We start from the raw sequence: 13,972 nt of genomic DNA, 5'->3' as shown, positions 1-13,972 counted from the left end.
TTCAGTTAACATACACACCAAAATACCTTGGGCTAACACTTGATCACCGACTAATATGGAAGCCCAATAAACTAACCATTCAACAGAAAGCCCACAATAGACTAAAATTACTAAAACTCCTAACCGGCGTACAGGTAAAGCGGTAACTATATTCTGTCTGCATACAGTAATAATAAGCTACTCTGCAACAGATAGGAAATAAAACACGAGGGAAACATTGTTGCCCACAATACGGTCAATGGTACAGCAAGTCTATATCTACATCTATATCTACATGGATGCTCTGCAACTCACTCTTAAGCGCCTGACAGAGGCTTCGTAGAATCACCTTCACAATAATTCTCCGTTACTCCACTCTCGAAAAGCGCGCGGGAAAAACGAACACCTACATCTTTCCGTGCGAGCTCTGATTTCCCTTATTTTTTATGATGAGCGTTTCTCGCTATGTAGATCGGCGTCAACAAAATATTTTCGCATTCGGAGGAGAAAGATGGCGACTGAAATTTCGTGAGAAGATTCCGCTGCAACGAAAACCGCTTTTGTTTTAGTGGCATCCAACCCAAATCCTGTATCATGTCCGTGACACTCTCTCCCCCATTTCGGAATAATAAAAACGTGCTGCTCTTCTTTGAAATTTTTCGATGTGCTCTGTTAGTCATGTCTGGTAAGGATCCCAGACCGCGTAGCAGTACTCCAAAAGAGGACGGACAAGCATAGTGTAGGCAGTCTCTTTAGTAGATCTGTTACATTTTCTCAGTGTAATTCCAATAAAACACAGTCTTTGTTTTGCCTTTAGATTTCCTCAACCTTTTGCCTTTAGATTTAATTGATTTATCGTGTAACGGAAGTTTAACGGATTCCTTTTACCACGCATGTGGATGACCTCACAGTTTTCATTATTTAGGGTCAACTGCTAATTTTCACACCATTCAGATATCTTTTCTAAATCGTTTTGCAATTTGTTTTGATGTTCTGATTTCTTTACTGGATGAAAACGACAGCACCATTTGTAAACAGCTGAAGACGATGCTCAAATTGTCTCCTAAATCCTGTATATACATAAGGGACAGCAGAGGACCTATAACTCTACTTTGGAGAACGCCATAAATGATTTCTGTTTTACGCGATGACTATCCGTCAGTTACTACGACCTGTGACCTCTCTGACAGGAAATAACGAATCCAAAAAAATGGTTCAAATGGCTCTGAGCGCTATCAGTCCCATAGAACTTAGAACTACTTAAACCTAACTAACCTAAGGACATCACACACATCCACTCCTGAGGCAGGATTCGAACCTGCGACCGTAGCGGTCGCGCGGTTCCAGACTGTACGCCTAACGAATCCAGTCAGACAACTAAGACAATATTCCGTAAGTACGGAATTTGACTACAAGCCGCTTGCGTGGTACAGTGTCAAAAGCCTTTTTGAAATCTAGAAGTACTGAATAATTTTGAAATTTCTTGTCAATAGCACTCAACAGTTCATGTGAGTAAAGACCTAGATGTGTTCTCTTTGAGGTAATTCATAACGTTCGAGCACAATATGCGTTCCAAAATCCTGCTGCTTATCGACGTTAATGATATGGGCCAGTAATTTAGTAGATTACTCCTACTACCTTTCTTGAATATTGGTGTGACCTGTACAACTTTCCAGTCTCTGAATATGGATCTTTCGTCGATAGAGGTGTTGCATATGATCGTTAAATATGGAGCTATTGCATCAGCGTACCCTGAAAGGAAGCTAATTGGTATACATATTGGACCAGTAGATATACTTTTATTAAGTGATTTAAGTTGCTTCACTACTCCGAGGATACCTACTTCTAAGTTACTCATTTTGGAACCTGTTCTTGCTTCGAATTCTGGAATATTTACTTCGTCTTCTTTGGTGAAGGAATTTGGAAAAGCCGTGTTTAGAAACTCTACTTTCGCAGCACTGTCGTCGATAGTTCAAAATGGTTCAAATGGCTCTGAGCACTATGAGGCCTAACTTCTGCGGTCATTAGTAGCCTAGAACTTAGAACTAATTAAACCTAACTAACCTAAGGACATCACACACATCCATGCCCGAGGCAGATTCGACCCTGCGACCGTAACGGGCGCTCGGTTCCAGACTGTAGCGCCTAGAACCGCAAGGCCACTCCGGCCGGCGTCGTCGATAGTATTTCCATTGCTATCGCGCAGAGAAGGTATTGACCGTGTACTGCCGCTAGCATACTTTACATGCGACCAGAATCTCTTTGGTTTTTCTGCCAGGTTTCGAGACAAAATTTCGTTGTGGAAACTATTATAAGCATCTCGCATTGATGTACGTACTAAATTTCGAGGTATTGTAAAAAATCGTCAATCTTGGAGATTTTGGGTTCGTTTAAATTTGGCATGCCTTTTTCGTTCTTCCTGCAACAGTGTTCTGACCTGTTTCGTGTACCAAGGGGGATCAGCTCCGTCGTTTGTTAATTTATTTGGTTTAAATCTCTCAGCTGCTGTCGATACTATTTCTTTGAACTGAATTTAATTTGAAAGAGTGGAGATTGTATCTCAGGAAGCCGTCAAGTAAATTTTTATCTTCTCTTTTGAATATGTATGTTTATCGTTTATTTTTGGATGACTTGGGGGTTACAATATTCAGTCTCTCTACGATAACATCGTGTTCTCTAATTCCTGTATCTGTTTTGATGCTCGTTATTAGCTCAGGATTATTTGTTACTAAGAGGTGAAGTGTGTTTTCACAACCGTTTGCTATTCAGCTGGGCTCATGAACTAAATGCTCGAAATAATTTTCAGAGAATACATTTAACACAGTTCGGGATGATGTTTTATACGTACCTTTTGGTTTAAATACGTATTTTCGCCAACATATCTGGAGTGAATTAAAGTCATCACCAACTATTACTGTATGAATCGGTTACGTGTTTGAAATTAAACTCAAGTTTTCTTTGAATCTTTCAGCAATTGTATCATCCGAGTTGGGAGGTCGGTAAAAGGATCAAATTATTATTTTATTCCGGTTGACAAAGATAACCTCTACCCGTACTAACTCAGAGTAAATATCTACTGAGTCTAACAGCAACAAACACGCCACCGCCAACTGTGTTTAGCCTGTCCTTTAACCAGCTTTCAGTGCCTATAACGATTTGAGTATCAGTGCTTTCTTTTACCACCTGAAGCTCTGGTACTTTCCCAAGACAGCTACGACAACTTACAACTACTATACCGATGGTTGCTGTATCAATGTTCTTCCTACGTTCGGCCTGCACTCTTTGAGACTGAGGCCCTTTGTATATTTCCCAGAGACCCTCTAATCTAAACAACTGCCCAGTCCACGCCACACAGCCCCTGCTACTCGTGTAGCCGCCTCCTGCTTGTGTGGATTCCTGACCTATTCAGCGGAACCGAAACCCAAACACCCAACGGTGCAAGTCGAGGAATCTGTTGCCTGCACCGTGGCAGAACCATCGCAATTTGGTACTGTCACACAAAAATCACGAAATTCGTCAATAAATTACTCCAGTAGGCTATTACTTGCAGCCATTTTTCGTGAAATATGCTATGATGTCATTAATGTATACACACCACACATGGGATTCACACGCTATTTTGCCTCTCGAAACTGCACTATCAATCTACGTTAAGAAATCTGAGTCGCTCCCTATGGTTCTCCACGTCCATGCAGCAGTCATAGGAACCATCCCGCTTTGCTACGTCTATGAAGTTTGCTACATGGAGCGTAATGTTCGCTTCCAGTTGACAATATACGATACCTAGCGTTTTGCTGCATCATAAGACAGAGTTTAATGTTGGTGATTTCCAGTTATAAAGTAGAGAGACTTTGTGTGTAAACAATGAGTTATATCAGCCTTTTGAACTACTCTTTTATGCAATATAATTCCGTTACTTCAGCAATTATTCGTAATTCCCTACCGCTCTCACGGTTCATTGAAAGTAGGCCTGTGTCATTTGCAATGATAGCAATAATTGGCAGACAGTATCATCGATCATATTTTCTCTGTTGTATACCATAATGCATTATCTGCGACCCTTCATAATGGTTCTTGAAAACAAAATAAATGCGTCAAGATTTAATTTAAGGGCGTAATGTGACTTACATCAGAAGTAGCCCTAATTAGTTACATTCAGACCGTCAATTTGCTTGAATGTTTGCCTGGTTAGCGTAGTATTTTAGCTAACACTTTTTTTCTGCAGTTATAATTCTGGTCAGGATCGTTTTATATCGAATCCATAGGCCCACCTTCTAAGACGTCCACTATTATTAGGCATGGAATACTAGCATTGGTGTACAAACTTTAGAGTTTTGGGTACTAATTTCGCAAATATGTGTAAATTAACTTGCACCTTCTTTTACACTGCAGCTATTTTCGCAGACGTTATAGAATAATATGATCCCTACAGGTCGTTTTAGCGCCAAGCACTCCGCCTGGCTTTTAGATTCGCCCCTCCCCTCCTCCCTGCCCCCCCCCCCCCGAATCCTCTCCTAAAATTACCTGCCCTATTCTTCCATCTTGTACACTTCCAAATATCCTATGCTAGTCATAATCTTGACATTATGCACCTGCTTATTTTCCCCATGCTAACTGACCCTCGTTCTCTTCTGCAGCTCTATTACTGCAGTCTCCCAACACTAAATCTCCACATCCTCACCCACCAAAACTTTAATTGGCTTTCCTTGCCTGACCAAGAGATCCGCCCTGATATATACCCATCCTACAAGATCTAGAAAAACCCACCCTTCATCCCCTGGTCAATACTTCGTGCCCCTCCACTTCTTTCCACCCATGTCCTAAGGCTTGGTGTGGAGCTGTGCCCCTCTTCATTATCCCAAATCCCTTCTCCAAACAGCCCTCTACACAAACACCCTATTATGCATTACCCCAACTGCTACATTCCCGTGATACTCCTATCCCTCGCTGTCTACAATCACTCATCACTTCATTCGACAGTGTATCTATTTCAATCAGTCAACACATTGCTTTTTACCATTTAACTTATGCAACACCCCATCTTTCTTTTGTAATATGTAAAACATTCATTTTCCATTCATCTCTGTCAGTATTTCTATTAATCAACAACTCAGCTTTTTATATTTTTAGTTATGCAATGACGATCTGTCTTTTCATTGTGTCAGACATAATTTTTTCAACCACCTTGTCCAGTTTTATAATATGTTCTAAAACTTTTGATCTCATATGGCTGAAGAGGGCAGAACATACTCATTGATAGACTCACTGATAGACGAAGGGGATGAAATAACAATAAAGGGAAAATATATTGTGTCATCACATTATTAGAGCCTTACAGCGCTTTTTTGGGTATTTAACTTCAACTAACTCCTAGATAAGTAGTGTAAGCACTGCAATTTTTACATTGCCTGTGTATTTTACAGGCATCTTAGGATGTTGCAACGTTTTAGACGTGGAAAAATATTAATGTGTCACTTCGATGTGTTTTTTAGCAGTGAAACCATCTGTTGGTGGCAGTGAGAAGTACTAATGATATGAAGAATGTACTGTCAATATATCTGCAAAGCAACCATCTATTGGTGGCACTAATAATCTCAAAGAAAGTCGTGGTAGAAAGAATGAAGTTCGCTCATTTTACATAGTGCTGCCATCTGCTGGCAACAGGAGCACTCGTTTTGTACAGTGGAGCCATCTTCTGGCGACAGGCGCAACTGGGTCGTGAAACAAGACTTGCTTTTATTTCACATTTTAAGGATATCTGTGATATTACATGTACTTAAGGTAAAACCCATTTTGCATAAATACAAATTTCCAATTCGTTATTTATATTTTACAACTAAGTATTGATTTTTGGTTATTTGTAGAGAATTAAACTATCTATGAACATTTATTAAGATACAAATTCAACGCTTACGTTGATCGTTTATCGTTCAACGTTTACGTTCAACGTTTACGTTCATCGTTCATAGTTGAACGTTTACGTTTGCATTCATCATCAACGTTAAACGTTTGCGTTCATGGTTCAATGTTTACATTCATCGTTCAACACTTACGTTCAACGCTCAAAAATAGTTAGTTTTTTCTCTATATTTGCCCTCAATACGCTTTCTTGACATGTCGATTGTGACGAAGCCGAATTTGTCTCTATTGCAACATCTACTGCTAACTCCTTAAAGTCGTTAAACTTCAAATCACCACCAACAAATGCATGTTAGATATGACACAAATTCGGTCGTCCTGCTTGAAAATGTTCAAAAAACTTAGTTTGTCCCGCACATGCTATTTAAGCATTTTAGAGTATGTTTGACTCAAATAAAAACAATCTATCCCCTTATGCGTCCTCTCGTAAAATATTCTCTGACTATGTGTTAATTTTCGAGAATGAAGTCGTCGAAGACTACAACTGAATCAGCTTGACATGCACCCAATAGAATAATTTTATCACTGTTTTCGATAAATGTGGCAATGCCCTCATTGTGCTGGACGCAGTCCTTAGACTGGACGGAGTCCAAAACCGGCTTTAGCTGGTACCGCTGTGGCTGTCGCTGGTCTTCTAATTTTCTGCATCTTTTTATAAATTCACGGTACTTTGGCTGGTCGAAACTTTCGGAGTACACAAACAAGTGGTTGATCTTCTTGCAGTTCAACCAGCCGAGGGCCAAAATGTAGTTGCCTATCATTAATACTGGTTTTCCACACCCAATTATCGCACATCGGATTGAACTTGGCAAAAGTTTACCATGTTTGTTCTTTCACTTCTTTTTTGCAATCCTGACTTTTGTCTCCCAATCTGTGCGACTGTCAACGACGTCTTGTCTACTACTCATTTTATTAGAATTATTGTCGACTTAAATGAGTATCTTGTCAGTCTAAAAATTGTGTTGGCAGTCGTCTGTTTCCACTGAGTGGTAACTCGTCTGTTCTGAAGAAGCGGTTGACTGTCCCAATAAGAAATTTAAAAACTGTCTCGTTGATCGAATTCTACTAAACTTTTTTGACACCAAACATGACACTGAAAAATAATAAACTTAACTGCGACGGAGAGACAATAGAAATTCCTCTAGGTCAATACAGTTTAAAAATTTAGATAGATTCATTCGCTCAAAGAAGCCTAATATTCACATCAAGGCAGATGAAACATTAAACAAACTACTGAGATTGATGTAAAATTATACATGGATATAGCATATAGTATTGGAAGTGTGTTTGGATTTAGTGAACAAACTGTTGAAGGCAATAAAAAGACTGTTATTAATGATCTACACTGCTCGCACATCGTCAGAAGTTTACCTCCTTGCGTATTCTGCAATCCTGTTACAGCAACTGAATTTAGCGACTTTTAGAGTCAAATTCTGACCTGACGCAAATTATATTTATCGAACTGTACGAAGCGTAGTAAAGACATCTATGAGCGTTAGTACGAACTAATTAAATTTCTACTTCAGTCGCTAGATGTCTCATTCACGCTCTCAAAATTACTTCATCACTGAATACAAACTACACTCCTGGAAATTGAAATAAGAACACCGTGAATTCATTGTCCCAGGAAGGAGAAACTTTATTGACACATTCCTGGGGTCAGATACATCACATGATCACACTGACAGAACCACAGGCACATAGACACAGGCAACAGAGCATGCACAATGTCGGCACTAGTACAGTGTATATCCACCTTTCGCAGCAATGCAGGCTGCTATTCTCCCATGGAGACGATCGTAGAGATGCTGGATGTAGTCCTGTGGAACGGCTTGCCATGCCATTTCCACCTGGCGCCTCAGTTGGACCAGCGTTCGTGCTGGACGTGCAGACCGCGTGAGACGACGCTTCATCCAGTCCCAAACATGCTCAATGGGGGACAGATCCGGAGATCTTGCTGGCCAGGGTAGTTGACTTACACCTTCTAGAGCACGTTGGGTGGCACGGGATACATGCGGACGTGCATTGTCCTGTTGGAACAGCAAGTTCCCTTGCCGGTCTAGGAATGGTAGAACGATGGGTTCGATGACGGTTTGGATGTACCGTGCACTATTCAGTGTCCCCTCGACGATCACCAGTGGTGTACGGCCAGTGTAGGAGATCGCTCCCCACACCATGATGTCAGGTGTTGGCCCTGAGTGCCTCGGTCGTATGCAGTCCTGATTGTGGCGCTCACCTGCACGGCGCCAAACACGCATACGACCATCATTGGCACCCAGGCAGAAGCGACTCTCATCGCTGAAGACGACACGTCTCCATTCGTCCCTCCATTCACGCCTGTCGCGACACCACTGGAGGCGGGCTGCACGATGTTGGGGCGTGAGCGGAAGACGGCCTAACGGTGTGCGGGACCGTAGCCCAGCTTCATGGAGACGGTTGCGAATGGTCCTCGCCGATACCCCAGGAGCAACAGTGTCCCTAATTTGCTGGGAAGTGGCGGTGCGGTCCCCTACGGCACTGCGTAGGATCCTACGGTCTTGGCGTGCATCCGTGCGTCGCTGCGATCCGGTCCCAGGTCGACGGGCACGTGCACCTTCCGCCGACCACTGGCGACAGCATCGATGTACTGTGGAGACCTCACGCCCCACGTGTTGAGCATTTCGGCGGTACGTCCACCCGGCCTCCCGCATGCCCACTATACGCCCTCGCTCAAAGTCCGTCAACTGCACATACGGTTCACGTCCACGCTGTCGCGGCATGCTACCAGTGTTAAAGACTGCGATGGAGCTCCGTATGCCACGGCAAACTGGCTGACACTGACGGCGACGGTGTACAAATGCTGCGCAGCTAGCGCCATTCGACGGCCAACACCGCGGTTCCTGGTGTGTCCGCTGTGCCGTGCGTGTGATCATTGCTTGTACAGCCCTCTCGCAGTGTCCGGAGCAAGTATGGTGGGTCTGACACACCGGTGTCAATGTGTTCTTTTTTCCATTTCCAGGAGTGTATATCTATAATCTTCGAATACCTCGTAACCTAGTACGTAGATAGAACGTTTTTGCCATTATCTCACGAAGTCATCAAGCGTCAGTGGTTTGAGGAGAGCTAGCCATTTGACAGAATATTTTATATCCTCGCTTCTGAACGACTTATCGCCATCCTTGGGCGTGTTTCAACCCGAATAATGGAGAGGCTCTGTTAATTCACAAATGGGACTCCGTGCTGAGTTGGCGTACAGAAAGCAGAGGCCTGAAGCTCTGTGATCACTGAGTGGAAGATGTTCTGTAGGGTATGTTTTGCACTTTTTGACAACGAATTTATTTTCGCCTACTTTTTCCCCTATGTAAATGGAGACTCTACTCACGAAGCCCAACAGCGTAAATGCCTCGAAAGAGATTAAAAAAATAAGTGAACTGGAGGTAAATGTTTTATACAACGTTACTGGGTGTAAATATTTAAACACCAGATATGGTGAAAAAATTTGCATGGAGCGCAATAACGACTTTAAAGACATTTTACCAGACAGGTATTCGAAGTTGGTTCCTGAATGGGATTTTCAATGTTTTGAAGATGGACAGTTGGAACTGAAGTATAAGGGGCTGAAGAAACTGAAAAATAATACGAATGAATTTCATGATATAGAGTTCACCCTGTGAACCTTTTTTCCGGTATTGAATTTTGTCTTCTACTTCCAAACAGCTAAAGCAGTGTGGTGACTGTCAATTTTTATAACAATATTGTCGCTGCTGTAGAGACTAGAATTCGTTTCGCTCTATTTATTTGGTGAACGTAAGAAAATAAAGATGTGAACGACGGTGAACGAAGATCAATGCTTGCGTTAACCTGAGAGATTTTTGAGAGAAAATTGAGCTGAGAGATTGAGTTAAAGTAGAATACTTCTGTAGGTTCCGGATTATTAGCCCCTGGATCACTAGCCCAGTTTCGGCTAGATTTAGCCGAAAGTGTGCTAAGTGGTCCAGGGCTAATGGTCGGGAACCCGCAAAAGTATTCTATTTGTGTAATTTTACGCTCCGAAGCTAAGAAAGCTGTACCGTCAGCGTAAAGGCTTGTGGAGACGTTATTCCAATGACAGGTCGTTTATGTAAATGTTAAACAACAACGGCGACGAAACGGTGTCTTGTGGAATGCCAAAGGGAGGACGCTTCATGGCAGACTTCTTTCCTTTTATTTGAACAAACAGCTGTCTTGCAAGTAGCTATCTATCTGTTTAACGTAACAGTCTTCAAGAGAAGTATTAAACAGTAACTTTTCCAACAACTTCGAACACCATACTCTGTCATAAGCCGTTTCAGTATCGACAGATATTCCGGTCCTTGATTTAGAGAGGTTAAAATTTTTGTGTACGGACTCCGTTATGCGGAGCAGTTGTAGTTCGGCGGATAGTCTTGCCTGAAACATGACTGTTTTTTTTATTGTTATTTTAACACCTGAACAATCGGGTAGGCTGGCAGCGGCATGCTACGCCGCTCTTCAGCCATAGTGTTGACGATAACAGTACAATAATGGAGAATTAAAATGAACATAGTGACGGGCACAGATACACAAAAAACACGGAGCCGTTCACACTCGACGATAACGACACTGAAAACACGTTGACACGTCGCAAATAACACTGATGAATGAGATTTTCACTCTGCAGCGGAGTGTGCGCAGATATGAAACTTCCTGGCAGATTAAAACTGTTTGCTGGGCCGAGACTCGAACTCGGGACCTTTGCCTTTCGCGGCCAAGTGCTCTACCAACTGAGCTACCCAAGAATTAAAGCTGTGAGGACGGGGCGTGAGTCGTGCTGCAGCGCACACTCCGCTGAAGAGTGAAAATCTCATTCAGGAAACAACCCCCAGGCTGTGGCTAAGCCATGTCTCTGCAATATCCTTTCTTTCAGGAGTGCTAGTTCTGTATGGTTCGCAGGAGAGCTTCTGTAAAGTTTGGAAGGTAGGAGACGAGGTATTGGCAGAAGTAAAGCTGTGAGGACGGGGCGTGAGTCGTGCTTGGGTAGCTCAGTTGGTAGAGCACTTGCCCGCAAAAGGCAAAGGTCCCGAGTTCGAGTCTCGGCCCAGCACACAGTTTTAATCTGCCAGGAAGTTTCATAACACTGATGAATCCGACGGCATAAGCGAACGTAGAAGCTCCTGGGTTCAATTCCTGGCGGAGTCAGGGATTTTCTCTGCCTCGTGATGACTGGGTGTTGTGTGATGTCCTTAGGTTAGTTAGGTTTAAGTAGTTCTAAGTTCTAGGGGACTGATGACCACAGATGTTAAGTCCTATAGTGCTCAGAGCCATTTAGAACCATTTTTGAACGTAGAAGCGTGACGGCGGACACTAAAAACACAAAACGACGTCACACACACGAGACACTGATGGCGATGATCTCCAGCGCGCGAAAGTGCACGTAGCGTGTGCGAGTCCGGGAACCTGCCAAGAGGGGAAGAAGGGTGAGGGGGGGTGGAGAGGGGAGAACAAAGATGCCAATGGCTGAGGAGATGGGAGGAGGAGTAGAGGGACAGGGGAGGGGAGGCCCAGGGGAGGAGTGGGGAGAAGGGGAGGAGGGATGGAGGGTGCCCAAAGGAACAGACACAGGAAGAGGGAGGGAGGATCAAAGTTGGTAGGAGGGGTAGATGGACGGGAGGAGGACATCATCAGGGAGGGGGAGCTGGCGGAAGCCACCTTGGGTGAGGGTAAGGAGGGTGGAGAGATGGAGACCGGGTGGGACGTGGGAATACAGGCGCGGCAGTGGGAGGGGGTGGGAGAGGACCGGTGAGACAAGCGGATGAGGAGGATCGAGTTTGCGGGAGGTGTACAGGATCCGTATTTCAAGGAAAAGGAGGAGGTGGGGGAAGGGGATGAGATCATACAGGATCCGCGTGGGGGAGGGGAGACGGATGCGATAGGTGAGGCGGAGAGCATGGCATTCAAGGATTTGTAGGGATTTATAAAAGGTAGGGGGGGGGGCGGAGATCCAGGCCGGATGGGCGTAACAAAGGATAGGGCGGATGAGGGATTTATAGGTATGGAGGATGGTGGAGGGGTCCAGACCCCACGTACGGCCGGAAAGGAGCTTCAGGAGACGGAGTCGGGAGTGTGCCTTGGCTTGGATTGTCCGGAGATGGGGAGTCCAGGAGAGGCGACGGTCGAGGGCGACGCCGAGGTACTTAAGGATGGGAGTGAGGGCGATAGGACGGCCATAGATGGTGAGATGGGAATCAAGGAGGCGGAAGGAAGGGGTGGTTTTGCCTACAATGATCGCCTGGGTTTTGGAGGGATACATGACTGTTCCGGAAGATGATGTTATGTTGTTCAAGGCGATCTGCGAGGCTGGCGAGAAGGACGCGTTCCAGCACCTTAGCCATCGTCCGCAATAAACTGCAGGGTGTACATAAAGTCCGGGAACACTTTCAATTATTTATTGCACTTGAACCAAACATTGTACAGATATCACACACATGTCATTTTGAAAAGAAACCATGAAAGTTTTTTTTTCATGTATACCGCCACAGCGTAGGTTGGTAATTTGCCGATCGCCAGCGCTAGTCGTAAACATGGCGAGTTCAGATGCGGAGCGAGCTTTCTGTGTGTTGGAGTTCAGGAAATGGCCTCCCCGATCACCAGACCTCAATTCGTGTGACTTTTTCTGTGGGGACACATTAAAGATCTGGTATATGTACCGCCTCTATCACGTGATGTAGCAGAGCCCCGGCAGAGAATACGGGAAGCGACTGCCACAGTCGACGATGCCATGCTGGAAGGGGTATGGCAAGAATTCGATTATCATTTTGACGTCTGCTGGGTCAGTCACGCATATCGAATGTTTGAAAAAAAAAACTTTAACAGCTCTTTTTCAAAATGCAATATGTATGACATCTGTACAATGTTTAGTTCTTGTGCAATAAATAATTGAAAGTTTTTCCGGACTTTATGTACACCCTGTATTTGATCGATAGTTGGCTGTTCGTAAGTGAACCTTCCCAGACTTTATGAAACGTCCCCTTTTTGAAGAATTATACATGACTGTGCTTTAACTGACACACAATATTTTTTAGCGCAACGTAATCTGACTATCAAAGATCCCTGCAAAAGAATGGCCCTGAGTAACATTAAACTATACCTTTCAGAAATCACTTACCTCACAAAAATCTTCATTACTCGAACTACTGCAATACAGCGAGCGCCACTACTGCCAGCTAAATAAAAGATTCAAACTACGGAAGGCACTAACTACTGATAGGGATAGTTAGCAAATGAAAGATATTAATAGAGAACAAACAATGTATTTACCTTAATAGTCATAATATATATAGCAGTTCATGACAAATTACAAAACTCCGCCATCTCTCTTCCCACATCCACCACTGCTGGCGGCTCACCTCCAACTGCGCAACGCTGCGCGCTGTTCACATCCAGCTGCCGCTGCCCAACACTACAATGGCAGACAACAATGCAAACTAGCCATGGATTGCACACAGCACAGCCAGTGATTCTCACACAGAGCGTTACGTAGCGTTACCAATAAGAAAACCTAAACAGCCTACTTACAACTTGAGGATGGGGACCACTTTGGCTACCTTGAATGCCGCCGGAAAATAGGCGAGGAAAGACAACTATTAATGATGCGCGTGAGGAGAACAAGAGGTTCACTCTACAGAGGCTTTAATTCGACATTGTCCATGAAGTCGTACCCAGGTGAGTTAGCCCTAGCCCGACGGATAATTTGCTTTATTTCTTGCAGCGTCGCCAACACTGGGCGGTCCTGTAGCGGACTACGACGAGAGTCAGCTAAAAGTTAGACGATCTTCATTCTACTGCAGCTGTTGTTAATGATCGACCGACGGCCGAGGAACGTCCATCTGGTGCTCTTAAATGTCGGCGTATGATTCTGGCTTAACAAGCCGGTCATAGCGAGGTCCGTTTTGACCTTCCATAGTTCATTCCCATAGTTAAGATCCTTTACAGGTTCTTATCTTTTGGAGGTATAAATTTCAAGATCTTTGAGCGCTTCAGGATGCCATCCTTTGTTTGGTCTATGAAAAATTTCCGCGTTATTGTCGATATTAGTGAT

General features: G+C 43.9%; 1 non-coding gene across 1 annotated transcript; it reads left to right on the top strand.

Moving 5' to 3' along the window:
- The first annotated feature begins 10,904 nt into the window (after positions 1 to 10,904).
- Positions 10,905 to 10,979, top strand: Trnal-caa. The gene has a single exon. It is a non-coding gene; the product is annotated as a tRNA-Leu (tRNA).
- Positions 10,980 to 13,972: the final 2,993 nt, after the last annotated feature.

This window comes from Schistocerca piceifrons, chromosome 7, assembly GCF_021461385.2.
Source record: "Schistocerca piceifrons isolate TAMUIC-IGC-003096 chromosome 7, iqSchPice1.1, whole genome shotgun sequence".
In the NCBI taxonomy this organism is placed as follows: domain Eukaryota; kingdom Metazoa; phylum Arthropoda; class Insecta; order Orthoptera; family Acrididae; genus Schistocerca; species Schistocerca piceifrons.
Note: the sequence above shows the minus strand (reverse complement) of the source record. Positions and strands in the feature narration are given on the sequence as shown.